Source organism: Acomys minous (assembly GCF_964271855.1).
Source record: "Acomys minous genome assembly, chromosome: 18".
In the NCBI taxonomy this organism is placed as follows: Eukaryota; Metazoa; Chordata; class Mammalia; order Rodentia; family Muridae; genus Acomys; species Acomys minous.
Window position 1 is genome coordinate 52,914,509 of NC_140501.1, and position 13,909 is coordinate 52,928,417.

A 13,909-nucleotide genomic window follows, 5' to 3' on the forward strand; every position below is an offset into this window, starting at 1 on the left:
ACTGTGGTGGATTCCTGAGGGGTGGAGGTGGGGGACAGAGATGGGTCACTGATGGTAGCTCTCCTCGGGGACTGAGGGGAACCCTCTACAGACTCATCTGCTGTTCATACATTGCTTGTCAGCTGCGGACAGCAGGTGCAGTGGGAAGGACAAATGCCCTGTGGAGCAAGACACTCCCTCCAAGTGCCTCTCTCTCTCTCTCTCTCTCTCTCTCTCTCTCTCTCTCTCTCTCTCTCTCTCTCTTCTCCCCCCAAGTCTCTTTCCACCCAGACTCACATCACTCCCTTTTCTTAAAAGGATGTAGTATTTTGTTGTAAAATAGGCAAAATGTAAAGTTTACTCTTTCAGCTGCTCACGGGACACAGCCCAGTGGCATTACACAGCTACTGCGTATCTTCAGATCTCTTTTGTCCCTAACTTTCATCCTTAACCTCAAGCCATAAATCCACCTTCTCCCCCAACCCCTGTCTCCCGAGCAGCTCCATAAAGATGATGCCTGTCCTCTGCGCCTAGTGTAAGCGAATCATAAATATCTATGCATGCCCCGCCCCCGCCACCCGCGCCTGTGTCAGACTTCCCTCATCCATGTTTTAATATCTTTGAGACTCGTCTTTTCTAATGAAGGCTTGTTCAGTATTGATTAGCACTGGGTCGGGGGAAGGGGGGGTGAGGGGTCCTCATCCCCTACAAACCATAGACTGGGAACACACAAAATCACTTTGAATTCAGCCCAGACTTCAGAGGGGGACTTTTTTTCCCCCTTCTTTTTGATGGTTATTGTTTGAGACATGGTCTTGCTATATTGCCCTGGCTAGCCTATAAATCACTATGTAGACCAGGCTGGCCTTTAATTCATCAAGATCCACCTGCTTCTCTCCCCTCTTATAAGTATGGGGATGAGAGGCGTGAGCTACCACACCCAGTGTTGAGGTGAGTTTTTAACAGCAATAGCCTTCATGAATATCTGAAGTGGTGGCCACTACATGCAGCCCACGTCTTGTGTCCACTGCTTTAAAGACTATCTCAGAGACTAAGCAGAGACTCTGGCCCTGTCACTCACTCCTCACCTGCCCCCCACAACCACAATACATGAGTTAGTTGCCCAGCACCCTTTTATTCTGCAGGCGTCTCTCATGGACTACATTTGCAAATTCCCAACTTCACATCAGGAGGAGAAGCCAACCTTATGCTACTCGGGAGTGGCAGAGGCAAGAAGGTCTTTGCCTGCCTTTTGGTTTCAGAACACATCTGGCTGTTCTTTCAAACATCCTCCTCAGCCAGGCAGGCAGGGAGGGATGCCGTTCTGCCTGCCTGCCAAATCCCTGCCTGCCGAGGACCCTCAAGTTTCCAGCTTAGACTCAGAGGCGTCGGTTTAATATACCAGACTGGGGTCCACATTTATGCAAAGCACAAAACGTGGCTGTGCGGCTATGGCTATGGAGAGATACCTTGCCGCCTCCCCCAGTCTGCTCTTCCCAGCCTGAGGAGTCTGGAACTCCACACACAGATTGGCTAGCTCCGGAAAGGGAGGGAGGGAGAGCAAAGGAGTGGGTTGCCATGACGATGGCAGCCAATCAGATGTCTGCTGCCACTAAGAGAGAGAAGGGTAGTCTGAGGAGCCCTGCCTGTGAAAAAAAGGTGGAGTAGGGGCAAGGGTAAGATGAAAAGGACAGGCCTTTGCTACCCAAGGCAGAGGACAGGGGTGGAGAAGGGAAATAGGAGGAGAGCTATTCCTTCTCTAGAATTATGTGGCTATTGCTTGAGTGACAGGCTATGATCAACACACACACACACACACACACACACACACACACACACACAGAGAGAGAGAGAGAGAGAGAGAGAGAGAGAGAGAGAGAGAGAGACTCTGTACGGGCCTTACACCAATTATAACAAAGACAATTCAAAAAGTGCACCTGTTAGGGTGTAAGGCCTCAATCTAAATTTGAGGCACACAAAATAGAGGATCAGAAAGGGAGAGAAAGGTAAGCCAGGTAGAGCCACAGTCAGGAATATTAGTGGATGGCTGAGTCCCATGGTTTCATTGAGGTAATATAGAAGGATACACAAGTGAAAAGGCACAATTATTGCAGGAAAGAATACCAAGCATCAAGTCCAAAGAAAGCCAATGCTGGGCCTGCAGAGATGGCTCAGAGGTTAAGAGCACTGACTGCTCTTCCAGAGGTCCTAAGTTCAATTCCCAGCAACCACAGGGTGACTCACAACCAGCTATAATGTGCTCTGATGCCCTCTTCTGGCCCGCAGGTGTACATGCAGGCAGAGCACTCTAGACATAATAAATAAATAAATAAATCTTTAAAAAGAAAGAAAGAAGGGCTGGAGAGATGGTTCAGCCATTAAAGGATAGGCTCACAACCAAAATTATAGAAAGAAAGAGAGAGAGAGAGAGAGAGAGAGAGAGAGAGAGAGAGAGAGAGAGAGAGAGAAGAGAAAAGAAAAGAAAAGAAAAGAAAAGAAAAGAAAAGAAAAGAAAAGAAAAGAAAAGAAAGCCAAGGCCACAAAAGAGATCAGCAAGGTCATGACTAGGAGGTTCACAGGGTGAGACTGATTCTGGAGACAGATGCAGAAGGCTGGGTGGAGACCTTGCCTCCTCACACCTCTCAGGCAGGTGGCAAGAGCCTGTCTCTACACCTGCCAAGCCAGTTTCAGAGTGAGCCAAGGGGATCGTGACCAGTGCTCGAATGTGGCATCTGGGGCCCAGTTCAGAGGTTATGGGGCCCATGATGTACAGACCTGCACCGTGGCCTCTGCAGTGCCACCTGTCATAGCTCAGACTGGATGCTCGGGCCTCAGATTCCCACCTGCTGCCTGGCTGCACCATGGAGACCCAAGTCATTTATTTCTAATTTGGAATCCCAGGGCTGGTGCCTCTTAGTGACCTGGCTCACAGCGCTTGGTGTAGAGGAAATGTGCCGAGTCGCCTCTGCCTGCATCTGGGGTAATCCTACTAAAAGACAGCCAACCTCTGGAGCGTCACGGAAACTCAGACCCCTTTCAGCCCTCAGGAAATAGGATCTTAGCCTGACACAAGAATTCTATAAATCCGATAACCTTGTGTCCACTTGGCTTGGACCAACGCGGTTTCTAAAACCCTACATTGGAAGCGGGTAGTGCTTTTCTTCCCTTGTTACGAGGAGCCTGGGGTCTGAGGGTTTCTTTATGCAGACTTTGTGGAACCGAATGTTGTCAGTGAGTTTCTCGGTGTGAATAACATGTACGTATGATGTCATTGTTAAATATGAATGCTTGTCTCACTGCAGGAGTATCTGCTCTGACTCACGAGCCACTGTGACACTTTAAATTCTCTTCCAGGCAGCAGACACACAAATATATTGACCTCATTCGCCTTTAAACCCTGTCCTCGGGTGGTGGAAGCCACCGATTGGTGGTGACTATTGGGTTTGTAAACTAAGTCTTGAGAGCAGTTCATGTTTGTAACAAAAGCAGATTGTGTTTATAAAAGCTGCTCTTTTCAAGGAAGCTAAGACCTGCCTGTTGCTGAGAACAGCACCTGGCCTCAGCAAATGTCAATTCTCAGGACACAGCACACGGGACTCCTTATACACACAGCACACACGAGGGAGTGCAGGTGCCCATGGGGCCTGGAAGAAAGTGTTGGATTCCTTGGAGCTGGAGTTAGAGACGGTTGTGAGTTGCGGGGCGTGGGTGTTAGGAATCAGACTACAGTACTCTGTAACAGCAAATGGCTTAGCTATTGAGCAATCTCTCCAGCCTTTCATTATAAATGTATTAGAATGAAAAAAGCAAAACAAAAAAGAGCAGCTAAAGTTGATAAGCACTATGATACATGCCTGCTCTCCCAGCACACAGGAGGCTGAGACAGGGGGATGTTAAGTTTGAAGATGACCTGGGATAGGTAGAGAGACTCCATCTCAAAACAAACAAACAGTCTAATGAAATAAGTAAATAAAGCCTTAAAAATTACCAAATGCAGCTGGGAGGTAGTGGCAGTGTACACCTATAATCCCAGCACTCAGGAGGCAGAGGCAGGAGGATTTTTGTAAGTTTGATGCCAACCTGGTCTATACAGCAAGTTCCAGGACAACCAGGGCTACACAGAGAAACCCTGTCTCAAAAAACAAAGACAAAAATAAATGAGCAAGAACAACAACAAAATAGCCGGGCGGTGGTGGTGGCACACACCTTTAATCCCAGCACTCAGGAGGCAGAGGCAGGTGGATCCCTGTGAGTTTGAGGCTAGCCTGGTCTACAAAGGGAGTCCAGGGCAGCCAAAGCTACACAGAGAAACTCTGTCTCGAAAAACTGAAAAGAGGAAGAAGGAGAAGGAGAGGAAGAGGAAGAGGAAGAGGAAGAGGAAGAAGAGGAAGAAGAAGAAGAAGAAGAAGAAGAAGAAGAAGAAGAAGAAGAAGAAGAAGAAGAAGAAGAAGAAGAAGAAGAAGAAGAAGAAAAAGAAGGCAGAGAAACTAAGTCTTTCATATACCGGCATTGGAAAAGTAATATGATACAACTGCTTCAGAAAAGAGTTAGTTTGTTTCTTAAATAAACATACATTAGCCGGAGGCCCAGTAATTGCACTCTCAAACATTCTTCCGGGAGGTTGGAAAGCCATATTCTTGCAAAAATCTGTCCAATATGCTTGGAAGTTTTCTTTGTAATAGTGGAAATAAGATGTCTCTCAATAGGTAAATGACTGAACAAACTGTGGTACAGTCATCTCATGGAATACTATTCAGCAATAAAAATGAATAGACTATCAGTACAGTTCAAATGGATCTTCAGGGAATCATTCTGAGTGAGAGAAAAGCAATCTCAAAGTGCACAAACCATATGCTTCCACTTACAAGACAGTCAAGTCACAAAATGGCAAGATTGCGGAAGTGGAAAAGAGATTGGCAGGTAGCAGCGGGGAGGGATGGTGGAGGTGGGAAAACAAACCTTTATGGAGTCCAGCAACTTTACATTTGGTCATGGTGCAGCATCTCTGAAAGCTGGCACAGACGGGAAATGGCAAGAGCTGTACACACACTCACACCTTAGAGCAATGTCAGGTTCCTGGTTCCGACACTGTGCTGCAGAAATGTAAGTTGTAGTTATTGGAACTGAGTGCGGGGAAGGAGAGCCTCTCTGTGCTCTCTCTGAAAATTCTTCTGAATCTGTGTTTCAGAATTAAAGGTTACTAAAGAAAGAAAAAAGAGAGAAAAGGAAAAAAAATGAGTCAGGACTGTTTCATAGAACCAGACAAGGGATCCACTTCCGAAATCAGTCAGGGACTGGCATGTGGCTCAGAGGGTTGAAGATTCATGAGGCCCTGGCTATCACTCTGAGGACTGCATACACCAGGCATGCAGGTGGCATAGGGCTGTAATCCTAGCTAGCAGTCAGGAGGTGGAGGCAGGAGAATCAGAAGTTCAAGGCCATCCTTAGCTATATAGAATGTTTGAAGTCAGCCTGGGCTATATGAGGTTCTACGTCAAGGAAAGAAGAAAAGAAGGGAGGGACAGAGGGATGGACAGAGGGAGGGAGGGAGGAACGGAGGGAGGGAGGGAGGGAAGTAATAGATCACTCCCTCCTCTCTCTCCCTCCAAGCCCCCAGGTTGCTTTCTGCAGGTCTCTGCTGCCTGATGCTCTAGGCTGCTGTGGCACTGACATCCTCAGTCTGGACCACAGAGAGGAATCCCCTAGCCATATCTAGAATCCAATTTAAACTCAGGAAAAACAAGTCAAGCAGCTCTACCCAGCCCATGAGTTCACATCTCACTCATGGTGGTATGGCCGCTTGTACGGACAAATAACCGCATAATTCTTTCACCAGCTCCTGTTTCAGAAGAGTGCTTAGCTGCTTTTCCATTGCCACGAAGAAACACCACAGCCAAAGCAGCTTGCAGAAGAATGAGTTTATTTAGGCTTATGGTTCCAGAAGGCTAAGAGTCTATCGCAATGGGGAACCATGGTGGCAAGCAGCATGCATGGCAGCCGGAGCAGGAAGCCCGGGGTGGGGTGAGGGTGGGGGGCAGTACGGCAGGGGGCTGGGCACATATCTTGAAAGTACAAAGAAAGCAGAGAGCGCAAACTTGAAACTCTCAAGGTCTGCCCCCTACCTCCGTGACATGTTTCTTCAAATAAGACAACTCCCAAATCTCCCTAGACAGAGTCACTAACTGGCAGCCAAGTGTACAAACATCTAAGGCATGGGCACAGTGAGGGGGTTGGGGGCGGGCATTTCTCATTCATGCTACCATGAGAGGTGATCCCAGTCAAGAGCCAGTCTCCTCCAGTCTGGCCCAATCTCTGAGGAAATGGTAATGACCCAAAACCTGGGTCCCATCTGTCGCTGAACAGTGGAGAGACACGTAGGAACCTGAAGCCAGGTTAACATGCATGGGTCCTACATGGGTTGGTCCAGCTCAACACCCGACAGAGCCGAGCACATAGTGATGAGTTCTACTGCATCTGGAACTGCTTCCTTGGTTAGCCAGTAGCATCATTCAGGGCTAATGCAAGGATAAGTCCTTGTCCATGGCCCTCCCAGGCCATCCTGGGAAGACTTAGGGGAGTTACTGGCTGAGTCCATAGGAGCCCTTCTGAGGGAAGCTGGCAGCCTCCAGGCTTGGGCCTGCATCTTGCCCGTGGCCATCAGCCTACCTCTTCGGTATTGATATAAGTAGATTTTTTTTTTCAATCCTGTTCTCCAGGCTGACATTTTCCTCATAGCACAATGCTTAGAAAAATCTTATTTGACAGTCCATCAATTTAACTTAGGGAACCCACCTTAGCTTAAAGGTATCTATCTCTCCACGGCTGTTTAAGCTGAGCTTGTGGGTCTCAGCTGTTTTGACAGAAGCTGGAGGTCTGGGTCCGTGTCCGCCTAATGCGTTTTGCCCTAGAGCCGCAGTGGAGAAGGTCGGTGTCAGTCCTGTTAGTGATGTGGAGCGTGCCAAGCTGACTTGAGGTGTGCTTCTCGTCTGAGTGGCAGGAGGTATCCATCCCCCCCCCTCACCCAACACCAAAGATAAGCTGGATAGGACCTGGGAAGGCACAGGTTTCCCCAGCTCCCCTGGCCCTGCCCCTATGTCCCTGTTCCAATTGCCAGAACCTCACTGTTTCATAAGTGGTGTGCCAAATTTAGTTCTCGATGTAGGTTGCTGCAGGGTGTCACTGCTTGCCGCAGCTCAGCCGGTCCTGTGATTAACTTCCAGAAGAGACTCTGAGTGGTCCCCCATCCTATACCTCCAGCAGGAGGGGCAGCGGCAGCAGGCTTGCATAACCGACCTGATTTTTTTTATCCACTTTAGCCTGTCAGCCTCAGCCTGGATACCTTTGCTGTGCACCTGACCGGAGCCCCCAGGGAAGACCCCAGGAGAGCCTGGCTTCTCTGACTTCAGCTGCAGAGTAGCCTAAGTTCTAAACCCAGCCGACTCCATTGCACCAGCTATCGCCAGCCGCGTGCCGTTGGCTGACATCTTCTGTGGCTGGGATGGTGGAATCCCATTGTCCCCACACCCCTGACATTGGTCAGCTGAGGTTATGTGCAACTGTGTCTCCTGATGGCAGGCTGCATCTCATTTGGAGTTCATTCGGCTGGAGACTGCCCCCAAACCACTGGAAACTAAAGCAAGGAATTCATTAAGTTTAGAGGCGGGCCACCAAACAGAACCTGGAAATCTACCCCTCCCCTCTGCTCCTCAGCCTCTGGTTTATGTAGCCCCTCCCACAGTCTTCATTTGCCCCCATCCTGTAATTGCATTTAAGTGGCCATTTCCTTCTATTTTTATGTCAAATAGCCCTCCCTCCCCCCATCCCGCACCCTCGTGCTTAGCACACCCATCCCATGTTTCTTACAGACAGCATTCTCCCTATCCCAATTCCAAAATTTCCAAGCAAGAGAACCTGCCCAGCTCAGTTTAGGACAAGTATATGTTTTGGCAACAGAACGTGTGCCTCTGCAGGGATCAGGGAAAGGGGTGTGTATAATAAAGAGCTACTAAACTCCCATGTGCATTTTTCATCAGGGTTAGCAACTTATGATAAAATAGTGCAATGCTCATTGACAAAATGTCATTGAACAGAAGAAGGTCATTGCTGGTGGCACAGCACTTGACTTTAGCTGGACCAAACAAAGCAACACAGGTGGGCAGGTGATTAGTGGCTTTAGTATGTCTGCTGGCTAAAGAGAGAGTTGCTTCCGGCCCACTGCAGAGTCTCCAGGGGATGACACCCTGAGAAATGTCATATCTGGCAGCTTACATGTGGTTGGGGGTGAGAAGTGGTGGGGCCTCCTCACCCATCCATTACTATGTGTTGTATGCTTCCCTTTGAGGGGAACATTCTGGAACTCATAAGCTGGAGTCACTTCTGGGGTTATCTTGATGCACCCCTTCCCTGACTTGCTCAGAACCTCAGAGAGACCAGTGGGTGAGAGTCCTCCCTGTCGGGTATGTACAATCCAGGACTTGTGAGCTGCATGCATCCCAAGATAGCTGTGAATGCTGCCCAATACATCCATAGATGACATCACATTGTAATGTCAAAAGGCTGGGTACCACTGATAGAGTAAGGGGTTACACACAGTAGAGACCCAGAAGAACATGAAGCAGACTGCAAATAAGGGTGAAGGAGAAATGCAGACAACCCTCACAGTAGTTGCTGAAGAGTCACTTGGATTCTCTTCCATCCTCCTGTAAAGTTTAGGGTCTGTCCCACTCTGTTCAGAGGGGCCAAAACCAGTTTAGAGCAACGATACCAACCCCAAGCATGATCGTCTTAAAAATGCATTTACTTATGGAAAACCAATTAGTATCTTAAACACAAAGGGAATTAGAAATGTCCACATACAGAAAGCTGGTGCATTTTCATAAGTTAGCAAAATAAGTAAGGCATTAACAGAAAACCAGAGACATTCGCACTGGAGCTGTGATGAAGAGAGGAAACACATAGATTATGAGTCAGTGGGACTATGATCAAAAAGGTCACGCGTCATCAGTGTGTTCATGCTGTTTTCAATTAATAATGGAATTGCAGAATATGATTCCATTTCTGTGAATGTCTAGGACGGTAGTTCTTAACCTGCGGTCATGCCCCCTTTGAGATCATCAGAAAACACAGATATTTACATTATGATTCATAACAGTAGCAAAATTACAGTTATGGAGTAGAAATAAAAATAATTTTATGGTTGGGTGTCACTGCAATATGAGGAGCTATATTAAAGGTTAGGTCAGCACTGGGAAGGTTGAGAGCTGTAGAGCCCTGCTTTTAGGTCTAAGTCTGGTGTGTCCAGAGAGCCTCTGAGCTCAGTATACAGCAACAGACTCCCTTTCTCAGTGGGGTTCTCTCTTTACCTGATCTGGGGAACCCCAGATTTTGTAAGAAGCATCACATAGCCCTCAGAGAAGATTACAAGTCTGACCCTTTCCTGATAGAAACTGTTCAGCAAGCACCCGGGGATTCCTGGAAATACCCCACCCTATTAAGGAGATCCTAGCCTTCAGCAAGGGGAGGACAACAAAAGAGGGCATGGACTGTCTTCTGAGTGAAGGGAGGTGCATGGATTCACCAGGTGGCTAAAGAGGGAAAGCTGTCCCAGCCTAAAGCAGCTATGCAAGACACCTTACTTAGTAGATAAGACTACCTTAGTATTGACAGGATGGTGTGTTGACAAGATCACCTTGTCCCTGGAGGAAAGCTGTGGCACACTTCATGGACTTACCTGCATCCAAACAACAGGTGACCTCAACATCCACAGCTCAACAATCAGTGTGTTCTCCCAAGTGTCCTTCTGAGTTTGAAGTCACAACTTTCACTGTCTCCAGCTCAGATGCATTTGGGTATCTAAAGCTGACTTGGCGGTCTTCAGCCTTCCCCCCACCCTCCCCTCCACTTCCTGGTCCTTCTCCCTTGCAGTTTCCACACTGTGGGAGCTGAGGAGTGAGTGCATTTAGTCTTGCTGACCAGAGTCCCCTGGCAGTACCCATGCATGATGGAGGCCCATGCCAACTCTTTCATAGTGCAAGCCCTCTTCTCTTGGAAATTCCGACCCTTTGGGCAGAGTTGAAGACAACTGCAGGCTGTATTTCACAGGCTATGTTTGGTCCTTAGAGATTCTCTCTCTTCTGAAGCAGAGTTGTCAGGCCAGTCCACAGGGACCTCCCAGCTCCAGAAGTCACACAGAAGCTACTCCAGGGGGCTCATTAGTCATGATGTCAGAGAGAGACATATTGCTGGCTACCATGCTTATGCATTCTCAGGGTGGAAAGTAATAGGAGTTTGAGGTCTTGGGAGGGAAGGTGGGGTTTACAGAATGCATATATCACACCTCTGAACCCATCACCTTTGATCCCCAAGTTTTCATAGAATGAAGGGGTGAGCTGAGAAGTGCAGGAAAAGGATTTCAGCTCCTGCTATGATTTGTGTCCGAAATACCCACAGATGCACCAGCTGGTGGTGAGAGCATAGGAAGCCATGGAACCTTCAGAGGGTGGTGCCTAACTGTGATGGCTGTTCTTGGTTGTCAACTTGACTACATCTGGAATGAACTACAATCCAGAAATGGAGGGCACACCTGTGAGAGATTTTCTGCTTGGTTTGAAGTGGATGAATCCACTTCCAGTCCAGACCTTTGAGGTGGGAAGATCCACCTTTAATCTTGACAACACCTTCTGCTGGAAGCCTATATGAGGACACGGAAGAAGGAAGCTTTCGCTTTTTGCCTTCTTGCCTTCACCTTGCTCGCATGTTCATCCCTTCACATTGGAGCCTACTTCTTTGAGATTCTGGCACATACTTGTGGGGTTCGTGGACCACGCCTGTGAGGAACTGGCAAAAGAGAGCATGTCCCAACTCCAGAGATATCAAACTTGAGATTTCCTCAAGTTTCCAATCTCATCCTGAGAATGGAAGGTGTAAGAAGCTCTCTCCCTTGTTCTGTGTCCTCCTCAGGAGCATGTGACATACCCCAAGGTGGTTTCAGGTGGTCAGTCATGTGAGCTTATCCCTTGTTATTTTCCCCATATAAATAAAGCATCGCCAGCATCCTAGTCCCAATGAAATGCATTTACCCCCAAAACCCCTCCCTACTGTCCAAGGTTTATAAAGTTCCTGTTGACATGAAATGACATGTACCATCTCTCTCATCAAAGAGCATCTGAGACTGGCTTGGGTGTGGTAGGGAAGCTTGAACTAAGAGGGCCTGATGCCATTTTGAAGCTTCACCATTTCCCCCCAAGGCTGATCTGGAGCACACCAATGCTCCTCTCTCTGCTCATGGCCTGGCCTTCCCCAGTCTGTGGGCCTGGCCTTTGTCTGGGGAGAGAAAAGGAGCATTGTCCCTAGGGCAGGAGGCTGCAGGTGACATCATGCATGATTTCATCCTGGATGGCTAAGGCACTAGGGACTCTAAAGATGCTTTCACCTTCCAAGGGACACTGTGAGTAGGTACTCCAGGGGCCACAGCCAGTTTCAGGTCATCTGGTAATGAGCACCATGACTGTGGGGTACGCTGTTATCACACTTTGCCCTCACAAGGAAAATGACTTCATGAGGGTAGGACCTGGGGAAAGAGAAAGAGGGGAAAAATCTTCGCTAAAATTCACTATAAAAATAGTTGGGATTTAGATGGCAGAACTATATGGTGGAATCCATAAAGTCACACCATGCAACAGGTCTCACAGTGGAGGTTTATTAAGCGAGAGGACACAGAGGCTGCCTCTGGATGCGGGTTGTAGGAAGGGGCGGGGCATGTTCTCTTATACGATGATGCAGCGCCTGCACAGAGAGAGAACACACAGCTCAGGTGACGGCGGTAGTGTGTTGCATCTTGCTGGCTGGTGGTGATGTGTCCTGCTGTTGCCAAATCCCTGGAGCCGGCTGTGGAGGTGCCTGATCACTAACAAAAATTAGATCATGGCAGGCCACACCAGCCAACAGAACAGACTGGCGTCTAGCCCAATTGCCATCTGATAGGTTTCATCAAGCAACTGATGGGAGCAGGTGCAGAGACTCACAGCCAAACATTAGGCGGAGGTCAGGGAATCCTGAAGAAGAAGGGGAGGAAGGATTTTAGGATCCAGAAGGAGAATACAGCCCACAGAATCAACTAATCAGGGCTCAAGGCTTGGATACTGAAGTAGCAGCCACGGAGCCTGCATGGGTGTGCACTAGGTCCTCTGTGTATGTGCTATGCTTGTACAACTTGGTGTTCTAGTGGTACTCCTAACCGTGGGAATAAGGGTGCCTCTGACTCTTTTGCCTGCCCTTGGGACCCTTTTCCTTCAAATGGCTTGCCTTGTCCAGCCTCAGTATGAGGGTTCATGTCTAGTCTTAATGTATCTTCTTGTTTTGCTGTGTTAAGTTGCTATACCTGGTTTCGGGGTTTTTTGTTTTGTTTTTGTTTTTTGTTTTCTGAAGGGAAATGGAAGATAAGTGGATCTAGGGTAGAGAGGAGCTGTGAGGGGGAAGGAAGTGTAGGGGGCTGGGAAAGTGTGGTGGGGATGTATTTTATGAGAGAAGAATAGACAGACAGGCAGGCAGGTAGACAGACAGATAGATGATCACAAGGTTCTGACAGCTGAGAAATCCTATGACCTGCAGTCTGCAAGCTAGATCAGTCTGTAGGGAGGCCTGAGAACCAGGAAGCGGGAGGGGTGGCCCCACTCTGAGTCAGTATGTAGAATTTTGTGAGTTATTGCTATAAATCCTAGGCTTGATGGGGGGAAAGCTTGAATGTCCATGGACAGGGAAAAAATGGATGTCCTAACTCAAGGAGAGAAAAGGAATTCACCCTTCCTCGCCTTTGTGCCTATGCTGGACTCTCAACACACTAACAGAAAGCAGGTCTTCTCCACTCAGTCAACACTGGATGCTCTGCTCACCCTATATACTGAGCCTACATCTATATCCTGTCAGCAGAGAGAACCTGCACTCGCCAAAGATGCAGCGGCGTTTCCTGCTGCCCACACCCAAGCACAGCGCTATTCCTTATGCCCGGGCTGACCTGCTCTGCCTCTCTAGCTCACTCCTCTTTGAACCCCCAGTGCGCAATGTCATCTCCCCCGAGAGACTCCTCTAGCGCAGTAAACAGTCCTCCCACCCATTTCCCAAAGCACACGAGGGTGGTGCCGATAAACAGCAGCTTTTAAAATGGAACCCACAGGAAGTCGGGGTTCCTAAGTTATAGGACTCTTGGTGAGGAGGCACTGCTGGTGATGGAAGAGTACAGAACAAGACTTTGAGTAAGGGGGCAGGGGCGGAGTCACTGTCGTACCCACTTTGCACTATTGTGCATTTGCAGCTTTGCACATTTTCAAAAAAATATAAATTGCTCTTATTTATCTTAGGATGGTGATGCAGTGCTTCAGAGAATAAGGCAAACAGGTTTCCATGAGTTCAAATCCAGCCTGGGCTACATAGTGAGACCCCGGTCTCAAAACCAGATGAACAAAAGACTATTAATTTTGCTTTCTGAAGTAACATATATTTGTTACAGTGGGTTTTTAAAAAATATTTATTTATTTATTTATTTATTTATTTATTATGTATACAGTGCTCTGCCTGCATGTACACCTGCAGGCCAGACGAGGTATCAGATCACAATCTAGATGGTTGTGAGCTACCATGTGGTTGCTGGGAATTGAACTCAGGACCTCTGGAGGAGCAGTCAGTGCCCTTAACCTCTGAGCCATCTCTCCAGCCCTGTCACAGTGGTTTTTATTGAGACTTGGATTTACAAAAATTAGAAGGTTAAAGTCTTCCACAATTCCAGGTCTCAATGACCTGCCCACAAGCAGATAACAAGGGGTCACCAAAGAGAAAGCTGGCACAAGGTGTCCCCAGCCCCAGCTTGTTCCTGATAGGACTGAGGCACACAGAGAAATGACATCCTGGTGCAAATGCAAAACTCCTAGTTGTGACT